This window comes from Furipterus horrens, unplaced genomic scaffold (assembly GCF_987537825.1).
Source record: "Furipterus horrens unplaced genomic scaffold, mFurHor1.1.pri manual_scaffold_9, whole genome shotgun sequence".
In the NCBI taxonomy this organism is placed as follows: domain Eukaryota; kingdom Metazoa; phylum Chordata; class Mammalia; order Chiroptera; family Furipteridae; genus Furipterus; species Furipterus horrens.
In genome coordinates, this window is record NW_028327179.1 from 99624681 (window position 1) to 99633306 (window position 8626).

Genomic DNA, 8626 nt, shown 5'->3' on the forward strand with positions numbered 1-8626 from the left:
AAGTGATGTTTCCAAAACACCTTGCGGGAGGAAGGGAAGCTGGTTCGTTAGTCCAGGAGGACCAGGCCGCGGGGGTGGAGCCTGAAGCAGAACTGCAGAGACAAGGCCAAGGTGCTGGAGCCATTGGCACAGCCCCTTTGGGTTGCACTGTCTTCCCATTTGTGTCCTCCCAGGATCCTCAGAATGTGACCGCACTTGGAAACAGGGTCACTGCAGATGTAATTAATTAAATGAAGAGGAAGTCATACCGGAGTAGGTGGGCCCGGAATGCAATATGACTGTTGTCCTTACAAGAAGAGACACAGTGATAGAGACACACGAGGAGAAAGGCAGGGGACAGCGGAGGCCAACACGGGAGGGATGCGTCTCCAAGCCAAGGGACGCCAAGGAGCACTGGCCGGCACCAGAAGCTGGTGAGAGGCGCCCAGCAGAACTAACCCCGGCAGCACCTGGATTCTGGACTTCCAGCCGGTAAGTTCCCGTCGCGTAAGACCATCCAGTCGGCGGTACTTGGGGGTGACAGCAGCCCTACGAAACTATCGAAGAAATTAGCAGGCAGCCCAACATAGGGCTGGAGGGGCGGCAGGACCGGGGGGCCCCTCAGGAGGTTCTGGATTCTACCCCGAGAGTGAAACGAGAGGACACCGTGATCCAATGCGCATTTCAAAGGACTCCGCAGGCTGCCCACGCTCCCCAAGCACTGAGAGGCCCCCAATATGGCCCGGGCGCCCGCCCAATGCCACGGGCGGCATTCACACGGAGACCACCCCAACGCTCCCCGCTCAAGGGATCACCTTCCCCATTCTCGTCTCTGCCTGCGGTACCCGCCCGAGGACAAGCGTGAACTGGGGAACCTTCCGGGGACGGGTCTGGCCACGCGCACCAGGCGCCTGGGAAAAGGGGTCCCTACGCTTCGACAGGGCGCGTCCAATGTTGGGACGGAACGACAGGCACATGACAGTGTTTCAAGGCCCAGAAAAGGTCCGGGGCTTCTCAAGGTCCACGCACCTGCACGTGGTGGAACGGCCTCCGACACCGGCTCAAGGGGCCGGAGCTCGGGGACAGTCGTTCACGTGAACTGCTGCCCGGTAGAGGGTTTTCTAAGCGCTGGCGCTCGGGCCAGTGCCAGGGGCCCTGCCTCCTTGGTCCCCGCGCCCGGGCGCTGCCTTTGTCGCCTCGTCCTGCGCAGTGGCTTTGCGCCCTCGGGGTGGGGCTCGGCTCGGCTCTGTCGCACCGGGCACAGCCCCGAGGCCCGCCCTTTGTGTCGCAGCCCCGCATCTGCGCAAAGCGCGGGCGCCATCGGGCCAGGCGCGGGAGGAAACAAGAAAACGCGGGAGAAAGGGGTGGTTTGGGGGGGAGGGGGGCGTGCAGCCCCACGGTTCCGGGGCTGCCCCGCAGGAAACGCCGCCGCGCGGCCCCCCCGGGTGGCTCGGGGCCGGCCTCTTCCTGGGCGCGCGCCGGCGACCCCGCGCCACCACCGAGAGGCCTGCGTTCCTAGAGCGGCCGCGGGCGGCCAGGTGCGGCGCGGGCCTCCGGGCTCCGGGCTCCGGGCTCCGGGCTCCGGGCCTCCCGGCTCCGGCCGGCAGGGGGCAGCACGGCCCGGCGGCCCCACGTGGCGCGGGCGCCCGCAGCGAGGCCCCGGGCGGGAGGCGGGGCCCGGGCTTGCTCGGCGGGTCCGGGGGCTGGCGCGGGGAGGCTCGGGTCGAAGAATTTTAAAAACTCAAGCCATTAAAAATTCAATTTACAAAATACATCTACACTTAAAAATATATATAAACCTATTGAAATGCATTTTTAAATTAAAAAGTACATCGTGGTTGTTATAAACCCGAGTCTGCATCGTCCCGCAGCATCGCCCACCGCGTCCCCGGGAGACAAACCCTGTGTGTCCCCATTTCACAGGCGCTGACCCGGGCCCCAGACTGAGGGGGTCCACGGAGTCTCAGGCAGGAAGAGACGGAGCCAGCGGTCGGCGCGGGAGGCTGAGGACAGGACAAGGCTGTCCCCGTGGGGACCGGGCTCTGCGGGGCTCTGGGGACTTCCTCCAGGACTGGGGGGCCTGGGATTGGGAGAGGCCGCCCCGGGGGTCCCGACGCCTCAGCGCTGAGTGTCGGGGCGGGGGGCCCTGCTGTAGGGAGCAGGCAGGCGCAGCGAGAGCAAGGCGACTTGATCCGAGAGAAAGTCCGTGCGAACAGACCAGTCACAACGTGACAGCTCGCAGCCAGCCAAGCAAGGGGGGGAGGGCGCCCTGGCTGCCGGTGACAGGCCAGCAGCTCCATCTCCCCGCAGCCTCGCTCCGCCGCCCGCCCAGCAGGCCCTGGACTCCCTCTTGGGGGACAGGGGACCTGCCGTCAAAGGCCCGGCAGCCAGAGGGCCTGTGTCATCACCCCAGGGACCCTGCGACTGGTAAGAGGGCTTGGTAGTGACCCTGCAGCTCTACCTAATATTTGGGATGAAACATTGGAGGGAGTGATAAAATGCATTTTTATCGTATCCTTTAAAGCTTTTGGATTAGCTTTGGCAAAGACGGTCATGGCAACCCTGAAACGGGAAAAGCCGGTGTCCTTGTGGCTTGTCACTTACCAAACCCAATAAGCAGAGACAGGAACTGAATCCTTATGGGCGCTTTATTCAGGCGGCCGGCGATCTGAGAAGACAGCGGGTTTGTACCCTAACAGAGCGTCTTACGTTCCATTATAAACGGACCCTTTTCATGAGCAGAAGAAAGTGCAGGTAAGGGGTTTGGAATCCAGGGAAAAAGTTCATCAGATAAAAGCTGCCGTGTTCTTCCAGCTGTGCCCTGGCTCAGTTACCGTCTTGATGGCTTGCAGGCCTCCCGGGCACACAGGTGGATTTGCTTATGGTCTCCTGGAGTCAAGGCGGGTCACACCTCCAGTCCGTGAAACAAGAGCTTTTTACATACATTGATTACGAAGCTGACTAGCTGTTACCTGAAACTAAAATTTTCCAACATTTGAGTCCCCCGTGAGCCTCACGAGGCAGAGATTTGGGGGGTTACCTGTATTTCTTCCCCTACTGTTATCTGTGGCTTTGTTGCCCATTCACTTAACATTTATTGAGTATCTTGCAGGGCCAGACCCAGGAGCAAGTACGGAAACAGAAGCCCGCCCTTGGGGACATCAAGCCCGGGAAAGCAGGGAGGGAGACCCTCAAAGCTGCCCGCGGTTGGGTTGTGAGGCCCAGGGTCTTGGAGGGCTGTAACTTGCATCTGAACCTTCCCTTGCCTTCACAGTGTGGGCGTTTTGCTGTAAAAATAACTGGGGATCCTTCTGGACATCTGTGCTGCTATTTCCCCAGCCTTCCAGGGATTCCTGGTGGCTGTCACCTCGCTACATTCACGGGTGAGGTTACAGGGACTCCCCACTGTCTTCTGAGTCCATCTGCCCAGTGATGGAGAGGTTACAAAAGTAGAAATGCAGCTACACCCTAAAAGGAAGAAATGAACTTAAGAAACCCTGTGTCCTACTAAAGAATTAAGTATAAATGAAACAGAGTTTGGACTGAGACTGGGGGAAGTTAAAGCGAGGGAGAAGGGCGGGCAGCACTTGCCCAGGGCAGGGGGTTTGAAGTGGCTTCCGCCAAGGAGACCCCCTCAGAGCAGACCCCCTCTCTATAGAGTGGGGATGAACTCGAAATAATTCACTGAACTTCACAAGTGTAGAGATGGTTAAAAGTCCTCATCCTGGGTGGGAAATAAAATGATTTATTCTGTTACATTTATGGCCGGGACTTGATACCTTCTCTTGAAGAAATAAGGGGGTCATTCAATTCTAAGATAAAGTTTTTTTTTTGTTTAGAACTCAGAAATTCCTTTGCAGTAAGGAAAAAACCCAACAGTGGCCTTTTCATTTAGGGGAAAAGTGTTTTAAATTAATTCTGAAATTCTATTGTGCGATTATTACCTGAGTTAATCTTTTTGGTAAAATGAACACCCAAGCAAGTTTGCATACAGTTCATGATGTCCAGAAACTCTGAAGAACTGACAGAGACTTGGGCAAGAAAACGTGTCTATTTCTTTTCAATATGTCCACTGTTTGAATTAAATATACTGGATACTGGACTTGGGTCTGGTAATTGACTTGCCTTTTTAGTTGTACTCTGAAACATTTGCGATTTAATTTTTTCTAACCACATTTCAAAATGTATCACAAACCTTTGGCTTGGTAAGGCATGCATACTTCAAGATAAACAAAGGAAACCACTGGGTTAAAATGAGAAAGGAATAGGAATTTTAGTGGGATATTTCTTATTAAACTGCTCAGGGGTAACTGTGCCAATCAACTTAGAGCCTTTACCTTTGGACAAAATTAATGTGGTGACTTTCAGTGATGAAAGTCAATGCAATGAAGATAATACAGACATAGAAATTTCATCCTAGATTTTAGAATTTGCATAAATAATTGCAGAAAATTTGATCATGGAACCTTGTGGTTCTTGGATCATTCCTTCAGTAGAAGCAGGGTAAATGTCCCATTTCATAACCTGTTTAATTGTCTTGATTGAATTTAGCTTAAATCTAATCAATTTCTATCCTTGGAGGGCGTATCTTTAGTCTTTGTGTATCCCGAAAATAAAGAACTGATTGAATGTAGTCCTTTAAAAGGTTATATGCGTATTAGACTGTACTGATTCTAAACAGAAACAGTGTTATCCCGAATTTATTTAAATAACATTACTAGTGAGGGTCATTTTCACTGGTACATTTTGTCGTTAAAATCCAACCCTCTGTTATGCTGGTTAGTAGACAGTAGTGATGCTTCCATCCTGTAGTCTGAGTTAGAGACCTTGGGTATTATTTTATCAAGAGATGCAGTAAGTCTCGTTCCTGGGGTAGTGAGTGGAGGAATGGTGAGAACGGGAGCCCCAGGAGGTAGTATAAGCCCGAAAGATTTCAAGTCAGGGTGTGAGTGCTGTTTTATTAGGGTGCGGGTGCATTTTCCTTGTCTCCTTCACTTGACTCCTTCTGACTGTTAAATGGCTCCTCAGGCCCTGACGTCAGAGACAAACACAGAAAGGGGGCCCCAGGCCTTAACGGATAGTCCCTTCCCAAAGCCCCTCCGGAAGACAGGGGCTCAGTTGAAAATGGGGCCTAGCTTGGCGCGCAGCCAGTCCGCTCTGTCCTGGTGAGGAGAGCTGGGTCACGGTCCCGACGTTGCCCGCCGGCTGGCCAGCGAGCCATCTGTTTTCAGCCGGGTCCAGAACTTACACACAGTGACCGCAGGACAGGCAGAGCTGCCAATCAGAGAGAAATAGTACTGTTCGCCTTAAAAAAATTTTTTTTTTCAATTAAGGATCCATGTTGTGGAAATTAGGGGGCAGTATATAAGAGGCGTGAACAGCACATACTTAGGCTTAAATTCTGGCCACGTGACCTTGGGCTAATAATGTCTTACTCTCCCAACTTCATCTGGATACGATTTCACAGGTTGTCACAAGATAAAACAGGGTACGCCAGCATTAACTCAGTCCCGTGCCTGGGACATGGTAAGACTTAGTGAATCGTAGTGATGATGATGATTATCCCTAAAAAACTCACGGCTAGGGCCTCCCGGCTTTCTGGGAGTTTTCGCAAAAGGCTAGTCGCTATCAGCAGTACTTGGTTTAAGTCTTTTATTCCCTTTTCCTTCCTTTTTCTTTCCTTTTCTTCCTTACTTTAAAAAAAAAAAAAATTTCTTTTAGCCTGGAGTTATCTTTTGTAGAAAATAGAAATAAAAGGGTTAGATTCTATTACATTTTAACAAAAAAACACTCGTTTCAAGGAACCCATCTCGAAGTGGCAAATGCAGAATTGATTTTTAAATTTAAATCTAGAGGTTCGCCCTATGCCTGGGAAGCAGCCAGAGGCTTCAGCAGCCAAAACACTTTCCAGAAAGCTGGAGAAGCCTTGGCCTGACTCACCGTTGCCCTGGCAACAATAGGGCCCAGAGGCCTCCGGCCCTGATCCCTTAATCTGAGGAGCCCTACCACGTTGCCTCAGGAAAGGTCCCCACAGACACCTGGCTAGTGAAAGCTACCGTAACAGGAAGGACAGGGAAAAGACGAGAGTGGCCCTTCCTGCACAGATAGCTGCCAGCAGGTCTCGGGATGGTCTTGGCTTTCCAGACCCCCAGAAGCTGAGTCTAGAGAACTAGGCCACGGAATCTCCACCACGTTCTAAGTGCGGTCACGGCAGCGGATGGCTTCCTGATCCTCTGATGTTTCTCCATGGTGTTCAGCACAACGCTTTGCACAAAGATGGGGGCTGTGTGACAATGAGCATCCCCTAAGGTGCCAGGCTGACGCTTGCCCTGACACTCGCTGACCCTGTGAGCAAGCGAGCCAGCCGGCAGTGGTAACCTGCGCTTTTCGGTCTCCATTTCTCCATAAACCACAGGCTGGAAGCCGAGGCCGTTTTGCCTCTAATTTAAAAAAAAAAATTGTCTTACTACATTCATAATTTTGACAGACATATGGCACAGAGTGTGTTCTGCTGGATATATTCTGTTTCCCATAATTTTGCCTTAAATTAAGAATAAAATGGAATAATTTGAAAGAGGTGGTGGCTTTCCTTTTTTTCAATAACCATTCGGATCTCAGGGAAAGAACTTTGTGGCCAAGCACATGGGCTTTGGAGTCAACGATGTGAATTCAAATCCTGGCTCTATCATTGGGTTGCTGTGTGACTTTGGGCCAATTTAATAACCTCTCTGGACCTCAAGCTCTTCAACTGTAAAATGAGTAAAAACTATGCAGACAGCAGATATAATGCATACAAAGTCTTCAAAAGTAAGATGTGCTCAATAAATGGCAATTATTCTTTCCGGGATGCAACTGCCTGGGGCCAGTGGGAGCTGGCAATTTAGGAGTTTGGAAGCCTGGCTTTCTAATTCAATTAATGGCACCCTGGAAAAGAGTACCAGGCACCGAGTAAGGACGGCGCTGCCTACTGCAAACGTTGGCATGTGGCTGGGAGGTGAGTCAAACTCCCACCCCCATGTACTCTGATAACACAGACCCAGTGTAGGTGCCCACGTGGTTTGATTTGAATTTCCTCACATGAAAATACTTTTCCACTTCTGCCTGCTGGGCATATTTCCTTTTCACAGATTCATTCTTTTAAAATACACCCCCAGCTCACAACCTACGTGAACTTTTGTTTTTACTAAGCTGTCATTAGCGAGAAGCTCATAATGAAATTTTAGCTTCTATTCAACTTTTATCAGAACCCTAGTAGGTGCCAATGCCTTGGCTATGTATTTATTCTTTATGTTATTTAAGCCTCAGAACAATGGGAACTCCTGTTATCCCCGCGGAACAGACGAGGAAATTGGTATTCAGTTAATTAATTTGTGCAAGGTCATGTGACTAAGTTGAAATCCACATCTGCGCGAATCCGCCCTTTAGTGACCATCCTCCTGAGACGCTGGCCTCGGACCACCTGAAACTTATGGTGGCATCGAGGACTCGGGACGAGGGGAGGGACGATTGGAGAGTACTGGGTGCTTTGAAGGAAGAGTCCAGGAAGGGGACATAGGGCACAGAGGCCCCCCGACAGCCCAGCTCCATGTTAGAAGTACCAGTCCTCGCCAATACTGAATCCTTTAGACCCCAGAGGCTCAGAAAAAGAAAGCTTGAAAGCACCATTCCTGGGAACTGCGTAACAAATGTGTCTACCTTGGATTTCACCCCGAAGCACCGTGGTCTTTCACCCGGGTCAGAACATCCCCAGCGTTCTCTGGTCCTCAAACTCCTGGGCTAGTCAAGATTTGGAGCTGCAGCGAGGCTCCACCAAATATTTCCAAAATCTCTCTATTATCTCTTCAACACTTCAAATACGCTGGTGCTCATGGGAGCCATTTCCCCTGCCACCCTTGAACTTCCACCCTGCAGGGCCATCGCCGTGACCTGTCCATTGAATGCGGCTGGTTGTCCCATGTGTCTGACTACCACAGGGCCCCTCCTCCATCACATGGGTCTCTTGCTGTCTGTGTGTTGGCCCCTGCCTGGCCATCTTCAATGGCCTCTCACACAAGGTCAGGTTCCAACTCCCGTCTTGAAGTCTCAGATCCCTCTACACTCCAGTCCCATCCAAGCCAACCTCGCTGACCCTCTTTTCTCTCCACAGGCCGTCTCCACGTCAGCCCCTGCTCCCTCATCCACTGGAGCCCGCATTCCACACCTCCGCCTTTTAAGAACAGCCCCGCCCAAAGTCCTCCCTCAGTCTGATCCCCCGTGGGCTCCTCCCAGGCCTCCTCCACAGACGAGCCGTCCTGACCCCGTAGTGTCGTCCTCCTGTGCTCAGCAGAGCAGGCATGTGCTTGGCACCCAGTGTGTACTGCACGGAAGTCCCTGCTCCTGGATGCGGCCACTCTCCAGCTGGTTCTGGAGATCAGGGCCAAGACTGGCACTTCCCTGGTCCTTTGTGCCAGCCCAGGCATCTGCCGTGCCCTGGCTACCTGCCCTGATGTCCGACCATCCTTTTGGAAATTGTCAGCGTAAACGGAGAAGTCACATCCTTTCGAGTGTGAGCTTTGGGGCATCACTCCCTGCCCCTGTGCTTGTTTGTGCATCTTTATAAGGAGACGAGTGGGGTTCATGACCTGCGTGGTCCTTTCAGACAATCATG